At 40.8% G+C, this 23,113-nt stretch overlaps 1 long non-coding RNA gene across 1 annotated transcript in view; it reads right to left on the bottom strand.

Annotated features, from left to right (window-relative positions):
• Positions 1-23,113, bottom strand: part of LOC142829994 (uncharacterized) — a 173,932-nt gene that overhangs the window by 12,638 nt on the left and 138,181 nt on the right. The window contains exon 3 of the long non-coding RNA XR_012904995.1: positions 13,159-13,305. This is a non-coding gene — a long non-coding RNA (uncharacterized LOC142829994). The remainder of the gene's footprint in view (positions 1-13,158; positions 13,306-23,113) is intronic.

Below are 23,113 nucleotides of genomic sequence, written 5' to 3'. Positions count from 1 at the left end.
GGGGGGATGGGGAGGAGGGTGTGGAGGATGTGAAGATTGAGGAGGAGGGTGAGGAGGTTGAGGAGGGAGGCGTAGGAGGGGGGTCAGGAGTGGGAAGAGGAACAGTATCTGGTGGGGCAGCAGACGCTGGGCTGGCATGGGGAAGCATGTTCTGCAGCAGGGCCTGCAGGTGTGAGCACATGGCACAGTCCTGGGCAAGCTGCTCCTGGCGGAGTTGCGAGTCCTCCTGCGCCCAGGCCTGGATGGTGCTGTGCAGGGCTCAGAGGACCCCCAGGTACTGGTCCTGGTACCCCTGTTGCATGCTGATGGTCCAGAGGGGTATGTCTACACTACCCCGCTAGCTCAAACTAGCGGGGTAATGTATGCATACCGCACTTGCTAATGAAGCCCGGGATTTGAATTTCCCGGGCTTCATTAGCATAAGCGGGGAGCTGCCATTTTTAAATCCCCGCTGCTTCGAACCCCGTGTAGCGCGGCTACACGGGGCTCGAACTAGGTAGTTCGGACTAGGGTCCTATTCCGAACTACCGTTACTCCTCGTGAAACGAGGTATACCGGTAGTTCGGAATAGGCACCCTAGTCCGAACTACCTAGTTCGAGCCCCGTGTAGCCGCGCTACACGGGGTTCGAAGCAGCGGGGATTTAAAAATGGCGGCTCCCCGCTTATGCTAATGAAGCCCGGGAAATTCAAATCCCGGGCTTCATTAGCAAGTGCGGTATGCATACATTACCCTCCTAGTTCGAACTAGGAGGGTAGTGTAGACATACCCGAGGAGAGTTCGGATGTGGGAGCATGTCCCAGGCAGGGTGGTGCACGCTGCACGTGCAGCTGGTGCAGCTGTGGAGAAAGAAGGGGAGTGGTAATTTCTCCTTGGGGATGCAGTGGATGATGCCCAGCGTTCCCTGCGAGATGCGGATGACCGTGCCGTCTGGCTCTCCCCGGGACTAGGGATCTGCCCCAAGACTGCACCCATGCCCCTGTGCTGTGTATAGTGTAGTCGAGGTGGGCGGGGGGGAGATGGCCCCTGCCTCTGTGTAGAGGGTATGTGTGCTGGGTTCCGCCCCAGGGTCGGGAGCGTGTCAGGTCTCTTCACACACACATGTGCCTATTGGGCCACAGCCCCTGGGTGTCACACAGCTGGAGCCACCTGCCCAAGGGTGGCATGGCACGTGCTCACACGTCCACAGGTGGCTGCGTGATCCGTGGGAGGAATGGCCCACATGCACAATCCCTGGTCTCTCTCCCCGCTTACCCCCAGGGTAGGGTACAGTAACGGCACTTACGTGGTATAGCCTCCCCGGACAACCCTGCCAACTCCAGTGCCGGGACAGCTGGTGGTGGCCCCTCTGCGGCACCCAGGTCAGGGTCCTCAGCTCCCGGCTCACTGCCCCCCAGGCTGGCATGGACCACTCCGCCCCCCAGGATTCGGTCGAGGGTGGAGAAGTAGGGGCAGGTGGCAGCCCCTTCTGCGGCGCCACCCCTGGTGGCCCTGTCGTATGCCTGCCGCAACCATAGAACCATAGAACTGGAATAGACCTCAGAAGGTCATCAAGTCCAGCCCCCTGCTCTAGGCAGGACCAATTCCAACTAAATCAACCCGGCCAGAGCTTTGTCAAGCCGAGACTTAAACACCTTTAGGGATGGAGACTCTACTACTTCCCTAGGTAACCCATTCCAGTGCTTCACCACCCTCGTAGTGAAATAGTTTTTCCTAATATGCAACCTGGACCTCTCCCACCAAAACTTGAGACCATTGCTCCTTGTTCTGCCATCTGTTACTACCAAGAACAGCCTCTCTCCATCCTCTTTGGAACCTCCCTTCAGGAAGTTGAAGGCTACTATCAAATTCCCCCTCACTCTTCGCTTCTGCAGACTAAACAGACCCAAGTCCCTCAGCCTCTCCTCATAAGTCATATGCTCCAACCCCCTAATCATTTTAGTTGCCCTCCTTTGGACCCTCTCCAATGCATCCACATCCTTTTTGTAGTGGGGGGCCCAGAACTGGACACAATACTCCAGATGTGGCCTCATCAGAGCTGAATAAAGGGGAATAATCACTTCTCTGGATCTGCTGGCAATGCTCCTCTTAATGCAACCTAATATGCCATTAGCCTTCTTGGCTACAAGGGCACACTGTTGACTCATATCCAGCTTCTCATCCACTGTAACCCCCAGGTTCTTTTCTGCAGAACTATTACTTAACTGGTTGGTCCCCAGCTTGTAACTATACTTGGGATTCTTCCGTTTCAAGTGCAGGACTCTGCACTTCTCCTTGTTGAACACTTCAGCAACTCATTCACCTTCAGGCGCATTTGCTCTTGGGTGCGCCTGTGGCCTTTCCTGGCCATGGTGGCCGCTCTGCGGCTGTAGACTGCCGCATTCCTCCACGTAGTGTGGAGATCGTGGACATTGGGGGCCTCTCCCCAAACCTCAAAGAGGTCCATGATTTCTGCACTAGTCCATGAGGGCGCGCGCCGTCTACGGCCCCTGGCTGGCCCCTGGGTGCTGGAGGACTGGGCGGGGGATGGCTGGCTGCCACTGGCTGCCGTTGTGTGGCCATTGACTGAGGGTCTGTGGCTGCTGACAGGCTTGGCTCTTGCACGTGCCCAGTGGCCAGAGTCTACCCCTTTAAGGGCCCTGGGGCTGGGGGAGAGGAGAGGAGTTTTCCTGGTTTGGCCCAGAGTGGCCACCAGGGGAAACTGGGAAGGGCTGGAGGCCCCCTAATTCGAAATAACTGAATACACATCACTTATTTCAAATTAGCTATTTCGAATTTGGTGTTATTCCTCATAGAATGAGGTTAACCAATTTCGAAATAAGAGCTCCACTATTTCGAATTTATTTCGAAATAGCGGTTTGACTGTGTAGACGCTATTAAAGTTAATTTGAAATAACTGCTGTTATTTTGAATTAACTTTGTAGTGTAGACATACCCTAAGGGAAGTCAGAGAAAGAGTGCTGCAACTCAGAATTCCTGCTGTACAGACAGCACCAAAAGCCAAAATAAGCTATTTCGACTTAAGCTACGCAATTGATGTGGCTTAAGTTGCGTAGCTTATTTCAGGTTTATCCCTGCTGTGTAGACAGACCCAGTGTGAATGCTCAATTCTGTGAATAGATGCACAATAGAGGATGTGAACTGAATGCATATTTGTCTTACTAAAAGGTTTATCAATTGCTCTTTTAGAATAGTGGTCTCCCTGAAAAAGTTTTGAACTTAAATATGAGTAAGGTGTTTATCAATAATTTAACTGGAAAAATGTTTTATTTTTAGGTAAATGTTTGTATGTGTTTCATTCATGGCTCACCAAGCCAGAAGGAACCATTAAAATCAAATGCTCTGATTTCCTGCATAACACACAACATGGATTTCACCAAGTAATTCCACCATCAAAGCTATAAATTCTGGTTTAACCTGAGCATATCAGAGAGACATCCAGTCCTGATTTAAAGACTTATGGTGGTGAATTATCCATTATCTTAGTCATGTTATTGCAATAGTTCTGTACACTCACTCATTTCTAGCTAGAGATTGTAACGATTGGATGTCATTAGCTATGTCTAAACTACATCCCTTTTTCGGAAAAGGGATGTAAATTAGACGTATCACAATTGCTAATGAAGCGGGGATTTAAATCTCCCCCGCTTCATTAGCGTATGTTTGATCAAGAACTCTGTCTAAATAGTAAGAGCTAGGACCCCCAAATTTGGTATATAGCTTCTTATCATAACTTATAGCATGTCAAGGGATTTTTGTGCCAGGAAAATGGGATGTGCCTGAAATGGGATTGTTTCTCATAAAACCAAACAGAAAAGAGACAGAATCACCAAAGCATGTACTGTCCTCAAAAGTGACATAACTGAGTGAATGCTGAAAGAGACTGAACCAAGATGAGACAGAAAAATAGGATGAAGCTGCCATAGAATTGCTTCTCAATAAACCTTATTGAAATGAGAGAAAATGGATACATTTGGAGTAGTGCTCTGTTTTGGCACAACTAAATTAAAGTTTAATGTTTGGAAAACTAGAAGGAAATGTTATTGGAAGCCAAACTGACTATAACCCTTTTTTGTTAAAACTTAGTAAATAATAAGAGTTTATAGGGATGAAGAAAAAATACACTTGATGGAATTTCCATTTTAAAAAAGTTACTAAAAAAAGAAACAGAAAAATATTAGCATTTTCCTTTTTAAGAAATCAAAAATAAAAATTAACTTCATAAAAATAACACTATTTTCAAAAGTAAATTCATTTAAATAAATGATATACATTTTTCTTTTATTAATTTTTTTTAATTGAGTTAAGGACCCAAGCAATGCTGGGTAAATCTGCTAGTAAGTAAATAAAAAGGTTTCCGGGTCCTTTCAAAACTATCTGGAATTCTGGACTTGGCCCTGGTTTGCCTATTAACTACCCATGTTGTAGACCATGATAAAGTCACTTAATAAACTTTAACTTCATAATGTAAAATAGCAGTTCAGATAATCTCTTCCCATCTCAGAACAGAAGTGTAGGAGCCATTGGGTTTAGCTCAGCAATACAGAGGTGGGCTTCTCTCACACATTCAGGTCTCATGTTTACAGTAATGTTTTGTATTTAGTAAAAATGTTATGAAAGTTAAATTTGCATGAGGTGACAGCATTCACAGAAATAAAATCCAAAATAAAAAACATGGGGTCTGATTCATCACTGTGCTACTCCAGTCTCACAACTGTGTATCTCCATTGATTTGACTGCAGTTTGCAGGCTCACATAAGATAGGAGGAGTTAATAAATGGGAATATTTGGAAACACTGCCATAACCACTGTGATGAGTCTGATGATTATGATTTGTTCTTGTTTGGGGTCTTACAGTAATTCCTCTGAACATGAACTGCTACCCTTACTATCACTTATCAATATTCGGTACAGTAAGGTTTTTCCATTGTCAATTCTTGTGATGGTAATGAAATTAGCTCGTGTTGCTACTTACATGTAGAGTGACATGAAAATGAAGTGAGCTAATGCTTAGAATTTTTGGTTAGTTGTATGTTGATTCCTACTTGAAAAAGAGGTGTAGTTTTGCTATGCAACAGCATTGTGTTCAATTGATTAGAACCCTCAACCAGAGCCAGGAAGCAGTAAACAAAAAATACTAAACAGAACACTTCTTTTGTTTTAGTATACAGGTTTAAGAAGTGTGTGGCTGTGAGAAAGAAAAGGATGGAAGTGAAAATGGACCTCACAGCTGAATTGTTTTTTTTTTATAAAAATCAATCAATACATCAAAAGACAAGCATTTACATTGAACAAAGTGTTGCCTTATTTTCTATGGAATTTTAATTATGAAAAAATTATTTTGCCATTACCTGCAAGGGGACAGGGGCTCACCCTTAAAATATACATATACATTTTAAGGGTGAACCCCTGGCCCCTTGAAGTTAATGGCAAACTCCCATTGCTTTCCAGGGCATCAGGATTTAACCCTGGGTGTTTGCCACTGTCATGAAATCCAAAGTCTAGAGTTATCTGTCACTTCTCATGCTCCCCGGGGTAACTTAAGTATACTAATAGGTGTAAAGTAGTTGAAAACCAGGTGCCACAAAACTTCCTAAGAGTTATCTGGCTTTTTATAGAACATATTCCAAGTTGAAATTTCAAAAGTCGGTATAGTTGCTTACTGCATGAAAAGAAAATTAGTAGTAATCTAGGCCAGTGCTAGCCACAATATTGTTGGCCATGTTTTCACAATATTTTATCACCAACAACACACCTTACCCTGGGAATTACATTCACTTTTTTGTTTACTTCTCCTGGACCACGGGTAAACATTCTGATTGTGGCCATGGAACTAGTGTGAGAAATGAAGATGGTATTATAGAAGGTTCTAGAACAAAAAGTGGGAAATAAAAGACCATGATAGAGATTATGACTAATCCTGGGACTGGGAGGAGCCCGAGGTCAGGGAAAGGAAAGAAGAAAATGGCAGAATCAAAAGTACCAAGTAGAAGAAGAAAGAATTGCTTCAACTCTTTTCTCACTCCTCCCCAGTAAAGAGAAAACTCCCATTGACTTCAGTGGGGTCTGGGATTCATGGCAAATCCCTAAATTTCTTCTATATCTCTCTGATGTTGGACTTAAGTGTATCTTGTGGTTGGGTAGCACTGCAGAATTGAGGTTATGTAAGAACAAGCACCAGTGCAGAGGAATAAAAATAGATTAAAGCAATGAATATAAGTAAATCATCTGGTTTAGCAGTGGGAATAGACAGTTTTATTGCGGGGCAGCTGCCTGAATACATCCACTGAATTAATCTTTTATTCTCTCCAAATAATGGAGGTTTAAAAAAATCTTAAGGCTAAATTCTGACAGCAAGTAAAGCAAGGGATTAGTACATTTAGAAATCCCTAAAGCTAATTTCTATTTCATTAGACTCTGCCTCTAATTGAAACAAATGCTGCTCTTTCAGAGCAAACCAACAACACATATTTCATTTGAATGTCATCTCAGGATCCATTGTAGGAAGAAGGGTAATCAACAAGTCAAGTCATATTGGTAAAGTTCAGCATTCAGACTGTTAGAGTGCTTTTGTGCTTTTGTTATCCATTTCCCCCTCCTTGAGGCCTATTCAAATGTTATTCTCAGGTCAAAGTAACTTCAAGAAAATCAAATCCCATTTGTTTCTGCCAAATGAAAGAAATTAATTCAGGAAATCAGCAGAAGACTCTGACTTGGTAAACACCACTTGCACTCATTCTGTGGTTACAGAAACTTCTGCTCAACTTATTTGTGTAAAGTAGATTGCCTTTACACTATTAATCTGCACAGCCTATTGAGCATCTCAGTAGTCACCAGTAGAAAAACATATGAAGAACCAACATAAGCCATTTCTCACCTTCACAGATCATGAATGTTCATGATGTAGACAATGTTCCCTGTAAGCTTGGGAGCAACACAGCTTCACAGGTGATTAATCAGCCCCTCCATGTCAGAGGGCTCTGTGCAAGGAGCTGACTGAGGGGGCGGGGCTGATGAATCACCTGTGAGACTGTGCTGCTGCTCAGCTTAGAGGGAACACTGGATGTAAAGCACACAGAGATAATATCAATAGGGTGTTTTCTCTTGACGGACGACACAATCTTACAATAGAATTTTTTTAGTAGGGCCTTTCATATGCTAAAAGCAGAGACCACTCTGCATTTCCTGAATTCCCCTAGTCTCCAGAGGTTGTGCTGAATAATATGGGATAAGGTACCACGGACCAACAATACCTAAGAGAAGGGAAACTGATTTCAAACTAGAGCAGAGAGAGCTCGCTAAGCCTTTTTTAAGCACTAGGAGAAGGCAATTCTGATTCCAAACCTGAGCTCACTCCCTCTAGTGTGCATGTCAAAATTCCTGTGTCTATGGTCCATGGTCAGTTTGAGAGCAGAGAGTGGGGTTGGAGCTCACAAGCCAGCCTCACTTAAATCCATTCATATGTGAAGGTGTATCTCTTGACAATTTTGTTGATGAAAATCCTACAGCATTGGGCAAGTGAAGTCAGATGCAGATGGAGGTCACAACTGGAAGTATCTAACTACAAACCTGCATATAAGGCAGCCCGGGTGTGATGGTCATCTGTCTACTGAACTGGAACAGCAGCAGTTCTTGTATCCTGACCAGATGACAAAGCAGCCTTACAGACAGTGCTGCTTCCTTCAAAAGAAGAGGGGAAGGAAAAACAATCCCTAAAAACAGCTTGTTCCTGTTGGTTAACTGCGACCAACTAGATATCCAATTTTGTGGTCACAAGAGAAAATCAACAACTAAACAGAAACTGCATTTTGCATCCTGGAACGTACGCATGCTTCCTGACAGTGATGATTGCCATGAATACAGGACAGCAATCATTGGTAGAGAACTTGCACACTATACCTTTGATGTCACAGCTTTAAGCCAAACACGTGTCACTGGTGCCAGTAAGTTTGTAGAGGTTGGAGCAGACTATTCATATTATTGTGTGGGCTATCCTGAGGGGCATCCAAGACAAGCTGGTGTTGGCTTTGCCATTAGGGCCTCACTAGTTCCTCAGCTTGAATGCCAGCCAGATGCCATCAGTCCTTGCCTCATGACTGAAAAGCTTAGACTGAGGCAAGAACAGTGCCTTGTACCTGTTAGTGTATATGCACCCAGTTTGCCTGTTGAGACAATGAAAAAGCAATTCCTATGGTAGTCTGAATTTAGTGATCTCTTCACTACCTTTTAAATCCAAGCTATATATACTCAGCAATTTTAATTCTAGAGTTGGTCAGGACTGCACCATGTGCCCAAAGGTACTTGGACATCAAAGTATTGGAAATGAGAACTCAAATGGCACCCTCCTTCTTCAGAATGTTGTGCAGCATGAACTTGCAAATTGCAAGCATGTTCTTCCAACAGGTGAATAAATACAAAGCAACTTGGCTGTTGCACCTTTGTTCTAAACACTGGCATATAATTGACTACTTTCTTACTAAACAAAGAGATCTTTCTGGCATTAAGAAGACTCATGAAATGCATGGCACTGGCTCCTGGTCTGACCATTACATGGTATGGAGAGTCATCTCCTTGAGTCTTTGCCCACCAAAATATCATTATTTTGCTATATGCAGGAAAAGGTTGGATGAATGTAACTTGAAATGCCTAAGATATAAGCAATACGTCAACTCAGTCTTGATGTTTCCTTAGTCATCAACAATGAAGGTCCAAGCAGCTATCCACTATTGAGGAGGACTGGATTAACATCAAGGGAACAACTTACAAAACTGCTATGGAAAGACTAGGTTTCCAAAAATTCAAAAACAAGGACTGGTTTATGACAAGGACAAAGATGCTTGAGCTCTTCTTGATAAGATGCATGCGACACACCTGGCCTGGATCAACAATAAAGAGAATCATAGAACTCTAGAACCTTGAGAGGTCATCAAGTCCAGTCCCCTGCCCTCACCGCAGTACCAAGCACTGTCTAGACCAGGGTTTCCCAACCTATGGGTCGGGACCCAAGTATGGGTCACCATTACATTTCAAAAGGGTTGCCAAGTGTCTCCCCTCCTGCCCCCATTTTTGAATTGCCTACGGTCACCAAGTCTTCCTGAATTGTCAAAATGGGTCCCCATCTGGAAAATCATGTCCCCTCTCAGTCTTCTCCTTTCCAAACTAAACTGAAGGCTGAAGGCAGTCTACGGGCCATGCATTGCTGGCTCTACACCAGTGCACTCTGCTGGTGGCAGCACACTCTGATTACAGATAGTGCTAAAATGCTTAACTGCTAGGAGGATAATTTTCAGTGAGTTCGTCTACACTTGCACCCTAGTTCAAACTAGGGATGCTAATGTAGGCGACCAAAAATTGCTAATGAAGCAGGGATTTAAAAATGAGGAATAATGGTAGTTCGAACCATGGGGTTTGGTTCGAACTAACGCATCCTGGCGCGCACTTTCACTTTCGAAACAGCTGTTGAGTGGAGCAATGCACCGGTGAGATCATGCTAATAAAGTTCAGGATATTTAAATCCCCGCTTCATTAGCAATTTTGGTCGCCTACATTGGTATCCCTAGTTCGAACTAGGGTGCAAGTTTAGACGTACCAACTGTGTATTAAACCAGACATCAACTTTCAACAGCAGCATTCTTGAAGAGATTCCTCAGTGGGCTAATGGTTCAGAGATGGTTATTCCACCAGATCTTGATGAGGCACAAAAAGCTGTCAAACAGATGAAGTCTGGAAAGGCACCTGTCAGTGACATGATCCCATCAGAGATTTATAAATCTGCTGGTGGTCAGGTGATGCGCTGTCTCATCTCCCATTTATTTTATCACCATTTGGGAGAAAGATAAAGTGCCCCAGGACTTCAAAGGTGCCCTGATTGTGTACATATATAAGAGAAAAGATGACTGTGCATGCTGTGATGACCAGTGGAGCATCTCACTGATGTCTAATCCCACTGATGACTATATCTGGTAAGATATTGGCCCATGTCCTCTACAACTGGCTGTCATTACATGTGTTCACAAATGGAATAATTCCCAAAAGTCAGAGTGGATTTTGTGCCAATTGAGGCTCTGCCACGATGATATTTAAAGCCAGGCAGATATAAGAAAAATTTAGAGAGCAACATCAGGATTTCTACATGATTTTCATTGACCTGATCAAGGCATTCAATATGGTCAACAGAAACAGGCTTTGGGAGATACTTGGGCTATGTCTAGACTGCAGGCTTCTTTCGAAAGAGGCTCTTTCGAAAGAGCCTCTTTCGAAAGATCGTGTCTAAACTGCAGGCGGATCTTTCGAAAGAGAAATCCGCTTTTTCGAAAGAGAGCACCCAGCGAGTCTGGATGCTCTCTTTCGAAGACGGCCTCTTTACATTGAAGAACGCCTTCTTTCGAAAGAGGAACTTTCGAAAGAAGGCGTTCTTCCTCGTAAATTGAGGTTTACTGCCATCGAAAGAAAAGCCACGTTCTTTCGAAATAATTTCGAAAGAACGCGGCTTGAGTCTGGACGCAGGGGAAGTTCTTTCGAAAAAAGGCTACTTTTTTCGAAAGAACCCCTGAGTCTGGACACGGCCTTGGGTAAATTGGCTGTCCTGAAAAATTTATCAATATAGTTCAGTCCTTTCATGATGGTTGGCTGGGTTGCATCTTTAACAATGGAGAGACATCAGCATCTTTGGAAGTATTAAATGGTACAAAGCAAGGATGTGTTCTTGCTCTTCTCCTGTTCACCATCTACTTTTTTGATAATGCTGTAAGTTGCTTTCAAGGATTGTGCATTGGACATACCTATTCAGTTCTGAATGGCTGGTAGCATTTTCAGCTTCTGAAGACTTCAGTATTTACTACCCATGACCTCTTCTTTGCTCATTACTTTGCTCATGAGCATAGTTGGCTCATTCAGTTGAGGATGAAAAGGAGCTTTTTGATCATTTTGCTACTTTTCTTCTCTGTTTTGGACACACCGTGACCACAAGGAGACAGAAATTATGCCTCAGTCTGTGTGGAAACAGCCCTGTCCTCCAGTGATCACTGCTGCTAATACTGTCCTTATGGCTGTTGATAAGTTTTGTTACCTTGGAAGGGTACTGAGCCCAAGAATAAATGCTGATGACGATGTATCTGTTTGATTAGCCAAAGCCAGTGCTGCCTTCAGAAGATTGACCAAATACTTAGGAATTATCATGATGTTAAACTCCATATGATGGTATCAGTCTATCAGGTAGTTGTCCTGAATATCCTGCTATTTGGCTCAATATCATAGTCATTAATTGCCACCATGTTTAGAAACTCGATCAGTTCCATATGTGCTGCCTCAGGAAGATTGCCCATGTGAGCTGGTGGGACAAAATTCCTAACACAGAGTTCCGGGAAGCAATGCTTTTGAACAAACAGTTTTACTGGATTGGTCATGTTATGAGGATGGATGATACATGAATACTGAAGATGGTCTTCTATAGCCAGCTTGTTTGCAGAAAGCACTTTATTGGTGGCCAATATAAGCATTTTAAAGATAGCTTAAAGGGCATGTGGTATATTTCTCAGTGACCTGGAAATCATAGTTTAGGATAGATTGTTCCAGCGGCAAACTATTATACAGGCTCTCAAATGTTTCAAGAGTCAATGTATCCAGAGATTACAAGAAAAGCATAGGATCCAAAGAGAAAGTACAACACCTCCAGATGGTGGGTTTTTATATGACATCTGTAATCGGATTTGCCAGTCAAGGTTTGACTTAGTCCTTCACCAACAGCATCATAGAAAATTAGGTCTGTCACTCGACAGCTCAGTCCAAGCATACATATATTAAGGAGAGGGATAAACGCAGAGCGTTTGGTTTGGTTTGGTTTGCAAGACAGAACACATATTTTGTAAATGAAATTGTTGTAACTGTTGCTACTTCACAGACATACAGATAAGCTGAAAATGAAACTTCTGAAAATGAAACTCGGTCTGCACTTTGTTGATTTTCTGCCTATTCAGTACATGAAGGCATTATCAGAGGTACATTGAGATAGAATTTAGTTCTGCAGATCCTTTTTAAGATGTGGTGACCAGTATTAGATGCAGTCTTGCTGCTGAGGTCCCCCCAATGGTTTCTATAAAAGCATTATAATATTCTTTGTATTGGTTACCATTCCATTTAGTGGGATTTCATAGAATGGAAATATTAAGTATATTCTTACAAGACGATTATCTGTTGTTTCACTATACTGAAAGGAGGGCAGGAGACATTTGACATAGATTTAATCAGGCAACTGTTATGTTATTAGATGCCTGGAACTACCCAGCTGATGAAAATGTACAGTACAGGTAACTCCCATTTCCTCCCCCCCATATTTACTCCGGGGAGAAGGGGGAGCTTTTACAGCTACACTTCTTTTTCCATCTCTGTCCCCGCAGCAGATCCATTGCTGGGAACTTACCATCCATCCCAGCCTAGTAGGAGGGTTAAAGTGGGCTATAATAATGGGGGGTTAGCCCCCTGCCATATCAGTCTACTGTTTCCCATTCATTCCTTTAATGAATACCTCTTCTAATGTCTTTTTCCAATTCATTTATACAGTCACTGTGCACCTTTCCTATGAAGTTACTGTACTGGATATCTTCCACAAGGAGGTGCCAACAATTTGCTTGGCTGCCTTCTCCCCACTCCCAGACAGGTTTCCCAATATCTTCTAATGTCATCTATGATAGCAATTAAAAACATGACAGCACCTAGTCAGACAGGTGAATCCCATCCTCCCGAAAAAATTCAGCTTGCCCATATACTATGCTAGGAGGTGAAATTATTGTCCCAAGGCATTGGCTACCTCACTGTTCAAATGCTTCCCTGCCTTGCCCAACCTGTGGGGCTCACAACTCCCTGCCAGGCCCTGTGTTGAAACATTTCTAACAAAATCATGTTAACTCATGACAAAAGTTTAAGGATCAGTCTCAAGTTCCTCCTTGCTGTGAGCCTACCTGCCATTGGGCTCCTAATCTTGGGGCTCTCTGGTCCACAAACATAAGTGGTCCTGCAAGACTACAGATGTTTCTGGACCAGAGAGTCCCGGTCTAGGGAGGTGCAACCTGTAGTGATTCAACCAACCAAAAAGATGCAGTTTCATCTTGTCAGGGATTTTTATTTCCTTTCCCCAGAATTCAAAATTATGCGACAAATTAACCTGCATGGGTCCTCCTCCTGGATGGTGGTGTAGGGTAAGTCTTTTGTTCTTTGATGTTTCATAATGGGTCTTGTTGTTGTTGTTGTTGTTGTTGTCGATTCATTGGGCAGGAGATAACACCTTCTGTGGCAACCTAGTATTTCTTTCCTGAATAGGGAGTGAGGGCGGGAGATTTTATAGTTTCAGAGAAAACACTTTTACAGTAACAGAGCAAACATTTGAATACTACTTATCACATGGGGTAGAGCTATTATAAAACATGCTGCAACATGTGAGCACTTCATAGTCTAAACACTAAGTATATTCTTACAAGACTAATACCTACTATGAGCAAAACCTTCATACAGGTTATCTGGTTTCACCTCGAACTACAACATTACTCATTCTTAGCTAGTTCCTGCAGCCTGAGCAAAACCTCTCATCTCATTCGGCCTGCCATTGTCACAAAAAGCATAACTGTTTCCATTATGGAACTGATTTTTGACACCCAATCTCCCAATTTCACTCTCTTTTCCTGATCACGTTCATGAGAGGTTTCTAGTGAGGGAGTCATTTTTTTTCTCAAATTAACTATTTGCATTCCTCTCCGAAATACTTGAGTCATGTCATCTTCTCCCCACTCTTCTCCGGGAATAAGAAGACCTATGCTGAGGAGAGATTGTCAGATTATTAAAAGCTAAAGAAATCTATTTCATTAGAAATGTGAGGGATTTTTTAAACCAAAATTTATTATTTGGCAAAAAAAGCAAGTTCAGGTCAACTATACACTATGAAAATTCATGATGAATTCATTATTGTCCCCTCAAAAAATGGGGGGAAGGGGATATTGAACCTTTTCATTTTGCCATTTTCTGAACAGCATTTTTTTCTGTTCATAACACATTGGCTACATCTACACTGCAGGCTTACTACTTCTTGCACAAGTAAATTTACAGTAAAGCATCAGAAGAGAGGGCTTCTTGAGCAAGAGTTATTCCTCTCCCCATGAGGAATAATCCCTCTTGCGCAAGAGCCCTTGCATAAGAAGGCAGTGTGGACGGGCAACAGGGGTTTCTTGCTCAAGAAGACCCTATGTCTAAAATGGCCATCAGAGCTTTCTTGCGCAAGAGAGCGTCCATATTGCCATGGATGTTCTTGAGCAAAAGCACATGGCAGTTTGGACGCGCTCTTGCAGAATAACTTTTGCACAAGAACTCTTGCGCAAAGAGTTCTTGCACAAGAAGCCTGCAGTGTAGTCGTAGCCATTTTGTTTTAAATTTTCTTCAAAGCTCAATTGATATTAAGCTTTGTTTGAGGTTACAGGAGTACTCTTTGTTCAGGGATGAATAACATGATTTTTGTTAACTCGAGGGCTACATCTACACTGCAGGCTCCTTGCGCAAGAACACTTGTTCTTGTGCAAAATCTTGCGGAGCATCTACACTGCACGCACGTTCTTGCGCATGTAATTTTACAGTAAAGTGTCAGAACAGAGGGCTTTTTGTGCAAGAGTTATTCCTCTCCCCACGAGGAAAAAGCCCTCTTGTGCAAGAAGGCAGTGTGGACAGGCAATAGGGGTTTCTTGTGCAAGAAGCCCCTATGGCTAAAATGGCCATCAGAGCTTTCTTGCGCAAGAGAGCATCCACACTGCCATGGATACTCTTGTGCAAAAGCACATGGCAGCATGGATGTGCTTTTGTGCAAGAATTTTTGCATAAGAACTCTTGCACAAAACAGTTCTTGCACAAGAAGCCTGCAGTGTAGACATAGCCAAAATGTAAATTTGGAAATTTATCTTAAATTGACCCAAAACACTTTTTTTTCAGAACTGCCACTGAATAAATACACACTTTTTAATTGTTGCAGAATACTCTGTTTTCATTTGTCAAACTCGCCAGATTTTGCCTGTGATTCCATGTGCATATCTCAGCCTGCAAAGCTATTAGCATTGCTTTATTCTCAAATCTACCATGATTAGAAAAAAAAGGCCTTCGTTAATAAAGATGTTTGAGTGTAAACATATTGTTCTGCTAAGAGGTGCTAACTAATTCTCACTTAATTCTGATCTTTCTGAATTTTTAATGAAAAGTGTGCATTTCTCACAATTTGAGTGAATTTCTTAAAGAAGTAACTTAGCATCATAAAAAGAACTCAACAAGCCTCTCTACTTCTAGGCTACATCTAGACTGGCATGATTTTCCGCAAATGCTTTTAAGTGAAAAGTTTTTCTGTTAAAAGCATTTGCGGAAAAGAGCATCTAGATTGGCATGGACGCTTTTGCGCAAAAGCACTTTGTACAGAAAAGCATCCGTGCCAATCTAGACGCAGTTTTGCTCAAGAAAGCCCTGATCACCATTTTCGCCATCGGGACTTTTTTACGCAAAACAGTCCTGAGCTATCTACACTGGCCCTCTTGCGCAAATACATTTGCACAAGAGGGCTTTTTCCTGAACGGGAGCATCATAGTATTTGAGGAAGAACACTGACAATCTTACATCAGATCGTCAGTGTTCTTGCATAAAATCAAGCGGCCCGTTTAGACAGCTGGCAAGTTTTTGCGCAAAAGCATTTGCTTTTGCGGAAAAACTTGCCAGTCCAGACACAGCCCTATAGTTTGATTTTAATCCAGAAATGATCATTTATGTTCACTATGATCATTTATTTCATGTATCATGTTCTAAATGAAATTAAAAGTGTGAAGTTCACTTACCTCATGATTCTGTGCTTCGTATAAATTTATTTTTCCTGCTCATCATCTTCCTTTTCCTCCTACATTTCCTGACATGTTAAAAGAGGTGGACAATCTATTTTCTTTCATTTATGTTTCTGTATATATTATGCAGCTTCTTATGAGTGACACATCATGTTAAAGAGGATGGCACATGTGTGTGTGTATGGGAGGAATGGATAAAGAGACTGAATAAATTGCTGGAAAAAATGACATCCCTCTATTTTGGAATATAGTATGGCTGTTTTTCTTTTAAACTAATAGATGCTCCTATGAAAAAATACTTCAGCATCAATTTTTCTGTTGTGTGTGTAAGACATCTGTGGACTGAGTTCTCCTTGGAAATATGAATGTCTCCATCATTTTTAATTTTTGACATTCTTTGCTGAAGCTTTACATTTTGAACTCTGTGGAAGACACTGGATATTTTGAATGCTTTGTGACAGAGATTGGGGCTCTGATCCTCATTGTGGCTTCTGGATGCTACTACAATATCAGGCTACATCTACACTGGCATGATTTTCCGGTATTGCTTTTAATGGAAAAGTTTTCCGTTAAAAGCATTTTCGGAAAAGCACGTCTAGATTGGCATGGATGCTTTTCCGCAAAAGCACTTTTTGTGGAAAAGCGTCCGTGGCCAATCTAGATGCGCTTTTCCGCATAAAAGCCCCAATCGCCATTTTCACTATCAGGGCTTTTTTGCAGAAAACAGTACTGTGCTGTTTACACTGGCTTTCTTGCGCAAACGATTTGCGCAAGAGGGCTTTTGCCCGAACGGGAGCAGCACAGTATTTCCACAAGAACACTGATGATCTTACATAAGATAGTCAGTGTTCTTGCAGAAATTCAAGCGGCCAGTGTAGACAGCTGGCAAGTTTTTCCACAAAAGCAGATGATTTTGCAGAAAAACTTGCCAGTCTAGACATAGCCCCAGTGTTTAATAAATATAATACTTTAAGGTTCATGACAGGAATAAATGGATAGCAAAGGCAAGAGCCAGCCATAATTTAGGGAAATGCTGTGCACACTTTACCACACAGCTTTGCCAGTGTATGTCCTGACCTGCAACCCTATTTTCCATTCCTGGCTTTGTCTTGAGTAAAGGGTAGCAGCCATGTGGAACATGATGGATTTGTGAACTGCACAAATAGGAACTAATAGGAAGCCAACAAATTCACTTTCACTTTTGGCCACTTTAAAAATAGGTGCTCAGGAAAGTAAGGCTAATGTAATATCCACTGGACTATTCAGTTCGTCACAAGACCCAATAGTCCTTTTCATTTTAAATTATAACTGTGAAATATACTTTGCATTATTATTTTAAATGATAAGTAAAAATTTAGATGAGATGACTGGTTTTGATTTTTCAATGTGATATTTCCAACATTCTTGTGCCACTAGCATAAAGCTACACTGACGTCTCAGGAAAATATTTTCTTCGCAAGTAATAGGAGACATATAATAAAGCTACAGCCTCTTTGTGCTAAAATGCCACTTTAGACGCCTTTAATTTGCTGCAAATCAGACTAAATTACAGTTTAAAATGAGAACATTGCTACCTTGCACTTCATATAGCAATACTGCATCCTAACACCATGTAAGCCATCACAAGATTTAGAGCTCAGCTCAGCTCAATCAGAGGCAACAAAATTAGAAATAAATAGGGAAGGATCAATATAAAGTGTTGTCTGGAATAATGAAACAGCCCTCATCTGGAAAATCTATATCATTTCTCTCTCACCAGCTATACTCTTTGATAATCTCTGTCCCAGTCCAGTACACAATAGACCTATTTATTTTATTGAAGAAAAGAAGTGCAAAAGTTACATAATTTATATTCCAAAAATACTATATTGCTGATCAATAAGGTGGTTAAACAATTTAGTTTGTATTGCTAGATACATGTATTAATACCACATGCTGTTACAGTGTAAGAAATACCTTGCAATTACTGCTGTTTTGCCAAGCAGTGTCTGATGGGAAATGCTTTATGCTCTGCTTTAATACAGATTTTTTCTATTTTTTATTAGACATATAGAGAATTTTTTTTCCATAGGTTGCTAAAAAGACATATAGAGAAAACTATTTCCGGTAGCAACATAGCGGAGAAACTCAAAGTAAGGCCACTTCGGATGTGTTTACACAGACTGTAAACTTGAAATAAGATATGCAATTTGTGCTACGCAAATTGCATATCTTACTTCGAATCTGTTTTGAAATAGCTTATTTTGAAATTTGGCATGTCTACACAGCACCAAATTTCAAAATAATGTGCTATTTCAAAACATCCCTTAACCCTTGTGGAATGAGGGTTACTGAGATGCCAAAATAGCGCACCTATTATTATGAAAAATATTTCAAAATAATGGGCTGCTTATGTAGACACAGGGTAGCTATTTTGGGTTACCTTCGGTATCCTGAAATAGCCATGCAATGTAGACATACCCTTAGGCTATGTCTACACTGGTGGGTTCTTGCCCAAGAACATCTTGCACAAGGGTTCTTGTGCAAGAAGTCTTGCACAAGAACACATCTATACTTCCATGTGTGAGATGTGCTTTTGTGCAAGAGCATCCATGGCTGTGTGGACACTCTCTAGAGCAATAAAGCTCTGATGGTCATTTTAGCCATAGGGCTTTCTTGCACAAGAACCCGCTGCTGTGCGTCCACATTACCCTCTTGCACAAGAACCCTTGTGCAAGAGAGCTTATACCTGTTAGAAAAGAGTGTAGGTCTTGTGCAAGAAATCCTCTCTTACCACACTTTACTGTAAACCTTCTTACACAAGAGTGGGTGGGCAGTGTGGATGCTCTTTGGAAGAACAGCCATTCTTGCACAATAACCCGCCAGTGTAGACATAGCCTTAGTGACTGGCAATATTGCCAAAGTGTAATGTAGGATTTTTTCTTCCTGAACAAAAGTTCTAACAGTACTTTACCCTTGAGAATCAAATAGTCATTCACAGAGCATTATTAGGGCTAGAAATTCAATTATTCAAGTGATTGAAATGCTTCTAGTTTCCTGGGAAGAGGAAGAACAATAAGAAATATGCCAAGAACAGTGATTCACCACAAGCCATTGCAAGTTGACTGGGCTCATTCCACATTTCCTGATTTCCATCCTTTTAAAAATATTTAAATATATAAAATAGGGGCCAGCAGCTGAGACCCTGGGGCTGGCATTGGAGTTGATGGGCAGGGTGCCGCAGGCTGGGACACTGAATGGCAGCAGAGCCCCAAAGCTCAGGGCCATTCTGGGTGCAAAGCCTGAGAGGTGCTGCGGCTACTTCCCACACTTACGGAGACCCTTGCACTGTATTGACTTCCTATGCTTGGGAAAATTATCTGGTTCTACAGCAGTCAGGTCCAGAGAGTGTTGGACTGGAGAGGTTCAACCTGTACAAGCATTAGTCTTATATGAATTTAAGTACATTACAGTCTCCTATGTAAATTTGGAACAAAAGGTTCTTGTTGAAAGAAAGAAAGAAAGAAAGAAAGAAAGAAAGAAAGAAAGAAAGAAAGAAAGAAAGAAAGAAAGAAAGAAAGAAAGAAAGAAAGAAAGAAAGAAAGAAAGAAAGAAAGAAAGAAAGAAAAAGAAATCTGATGAAAGTGGTATTTTTGTAATAAAACTAGCTCTGGGGAAATGCTTATTTCTCTGATTAAATGTTTTCATCTCTCTCCTCATTAATTTAATTGTGGTTTTGAACTATGCCAAGGATTTTTTTTAATCATAAATTTTCATGCAAATCCAGACGAAGACCTAAAATATTTTGGCACTGTTAAATATGTTACGTATGGTATAGTTTTAATTTATACTGATTTTTGAAGAAAAACATGCATTATAGAGTGAAAGGTAGGTTGAAAAAAAACAAGTCCAAGAGATAGCTAAGCAATTTTTTCCTTGCTTTGTTATTTTAATATAAAGGGGTGATTGACACTTCAGTTGCATGAGTTGTGGTGAATGCTCATAGACAGCTCTTTTGCCATTGTGATTTACAGGGCCATTTTTATTTTGTTTTAATATTCAACTTGAAATTCGTAGCACCACATACAATATGGTTCCAATGAATTAAATAGGTTTGCACCAATTCAAATGAGAAATGTGGCCCATTGACTTCCGTAGGAGTTTTGTTTGCGTAAGGACTTAAAGGGATTTCACAATTTACTTTTCATTTTGTAGTGTATTTTCATATTCTGAACATCTCAAAAAGGATTTAACAGAATAGAGGGGGTTCATAGACTAGTAAGGAGAATGAGTAGAGGCATGGCCAATGTCTGTATGAAGAGGGATTGAAATGATTGGAACTGTTTATTCTAGAGAGGAGGTAATAAAGGAAGCCAAAATAATGAATGGTATAGGCAAGGTAGAGAGGGTGAATATAAAAGCTTCCAATTTTCTACTACAAGGAAATGTTCAGTAATCCTGAAAGGCAGCAAATTTTAAATTAATAAAAAGAAATGACTTTTTTACACAGTACACAGCTAACTCATGGAATTCGTTGCAACAAGATATCACTGAAGACAAGGGTCACACGTTAAAGGTTTTTAAGTGCCTAAAGATGCATATAAATACCTAGTGGGAATTTTCAAAAGCATCAAAGGGAATTAAGTGATTGCCTGTTTAGATGCTTGATAATATTTTCAAAAGTGTTTTCTGCATCTAAATTTCTTTGAAAATCTGGCCCAGATGCTTACAAAGAGTAAAACAAAAAATGGATCAGACATTTATAAAGATATTGAGAACATCCAGAGTATATAGAAGTTAGTGAAGATGAAAAGAGAGTTTTAGAATGGATTTAAATCCTTATGTCTCAGGATATAATCCAACCTGCAGGTAATAGAGACTGTTCTTTGGTCACTTAGGTCTTATGTACATTACAGCAGAAAGTCGAAGTAAAATACACAACTCCAGCTACATTAATTGCGTAGCTGGAGTTGACATATCTTACATGTCAATTGCATGCTGTCCACAAAGTGGGAGGCCGAGAGGAGCAAACACTCCCATCGGCTTCCCTAAAGCCTCATGAGGAGCAGGAGTACCAGCACTGATGGGGTGCCCTTTGAGTTTGATCTAGTGGGTCTTTACTACACCCCCTAAATCTAACCCCGGAAGATTGACTGCAGCAGCATCCATATTTTGCATAGTGTAGACATGCCCTTAGTCCATAACTAATTTCCCCTGGTGTTTCTTCTGAAGATGTTGATACAAGCCACTGTTGGAAAGGGAAAGAAATAACTGGAGTATACAAACAACTGGTCTTACCCTATATGACAATGCTTAAATGTCTAACAAGTCTAATCTTTGTACTTTACCAAAATATCATTCTGATTCTATGAGGTCTGATTCTATATTTGTCTTTTGGAGGTTTATTACAATTTATCTTCATACAGATGTATCCAGACTAACTTCTTGAACTCTGCCATTAGTCTTTTGTATATATTTAATTATACAAATAATTGGTTCTGATTATTAAATGACAGGGATCCTCTAGCACTTTTCTAGTAATCTCCTTCAATCTTAATATTTTATGCAAAGACATCATTTTTACCCTACATCATAGATAACAATGACACTTAGAGACTCATCTCATTACTCTTTTGAAATTAATCAATTTCTCATGCTGTCCTTCAGTTCTTACATAGGCAAATTTTGCATTGTGATCTATGGAAGACTTGTCTTTGTTATGGACTGTAGTACTGTGCCCAGATTATCTGAATGTACTTATAGTGACCTGTAATCTTGCTGGGTTTTTTTTAGCCTATTCTTCATAATTAAAACTCTGATTAACTTGATATTGTACTAGGCTAACTTCTTCATACAGACTTTTAAATATGTAACTACTCTATCGTTTTCCCTTTTTTACACAATAAAAATGCTTGCTCTTGGATTAATATTTTATATTTTCTCCCTTTCAGATCTGCACTATATTTATAGTAAATTACACAAGTTTTGTACCCATGCCACACTGTATATACGCTGTATTCCTTGTTGTTATTTCTTTGTTTAATAGCATAGTGTTTTAATTTCTATCATGTTCCCTTTTAAAAACATAGTTGTTATTTTGATTTTTCTAAAATTCAGTTTTTCACAGAACTTCACTTGTTGACTGTTTTATTAAATCCTTCTTCATGTTTTATGGCACACAGACTTGTTTACTGGGTTCTCTTCTAACACCTTGCCATTATTTTAACCTTCAAAATGTCAGAAATACTGTCAGGAAACAATGCTGTATTTACAAATTCTGCTGCAGTATTCCAATCATTTCTTATTTTACTTTCAAGGTGAACACATATCTGTTTTATAAAACCACTTGAATTACAGATGGAGGCTAAATAAAAGGTGTTCTTACTGACAACCGTGACATGATCAGTCTTTTTAAAGTATTTCATCTGAATAACAAACACCTGACCTCAGTTTTTTGCAGCTAACGTGTTTTAACTCCTCAATCTTCTTTACATCTAAAGGTCCTGGTTCAAGAAACCACCTAAGCTATGTGTTTAACCACTGGAACAACTTACTTACGCATGTGGTGTATCCTCTGTCACCTGAGGTCTTAAACTCAGGACAGGATGTCTGTCTAAAAGATATGCTGCAGCTCAAACAGGAGTTATGGGTTTGATGTAGAAATTAGTGGATTAGGTTCTATGGCCTGTTATGCAGGAGAACAGACTAAATCATCATAATAGGTCCTTGAGGCCATAAAATATGAACTTTAAGCCTGTATTGAAGTTACTGAATTATGTACTGAACATTAAGCACTTGATGAAATGCCCTTCCTGGACAGGTATGCTTTTTTTTTTTTTTTTGGAAAGGGGGTCATGTATTGCAATTTGAATGATTAGCTTTTGTCCAATTTTTTTATTCCAGGAACATTTTATAACAATTGTGCTGAGCCCTGAAAGTTCTGTTAGAACAAGAACAACTTAGTCCAAACAATTACAGCAGATTCAGAGCTAAAATATTAGTCTTAGCATACTATAGGAGTACCAATTTTGCAACTAGTCATCGGTGCCAGATAGTATGTTAATATTGAAAAGAGAAGCTCCCGTGACCAAGAGCTGTTTCCCATACACACATGTCTAGAGCAGTCATTGGTAAGGTGTATGTGTTTCTCTTTGGTCCCCGGACAAATGACTAACAATTTATCACCAGAATGAAGTCTTTCAATGACTATTTCACTACTGTCATATGAATGATTCCTCAAACCTGTTGCAGTATCAGCTTGAACCATTCCAACATAGTTAGTAA

The sequence above is a fragment of the Pelodiscus sinensis genome, chromosome 1 (assembly GCF_049634645.1).
Source record: "Pelodiscus sinensis isolate JC-2024 chromosome 1, ASM4963464v1, whole genome shotgun sequence".
Lineage (NCBI taxonomy): Eukaryota > Metazoa > Chordata > Testudines > Trionychidae > Pelodiscus > Pelodiscus sinensis.
The sequence above is the reverse complement of the archived record's forward strand: the minus strand, read 5'-3'. Positions and strand labels throughout refer to the sequence as shown.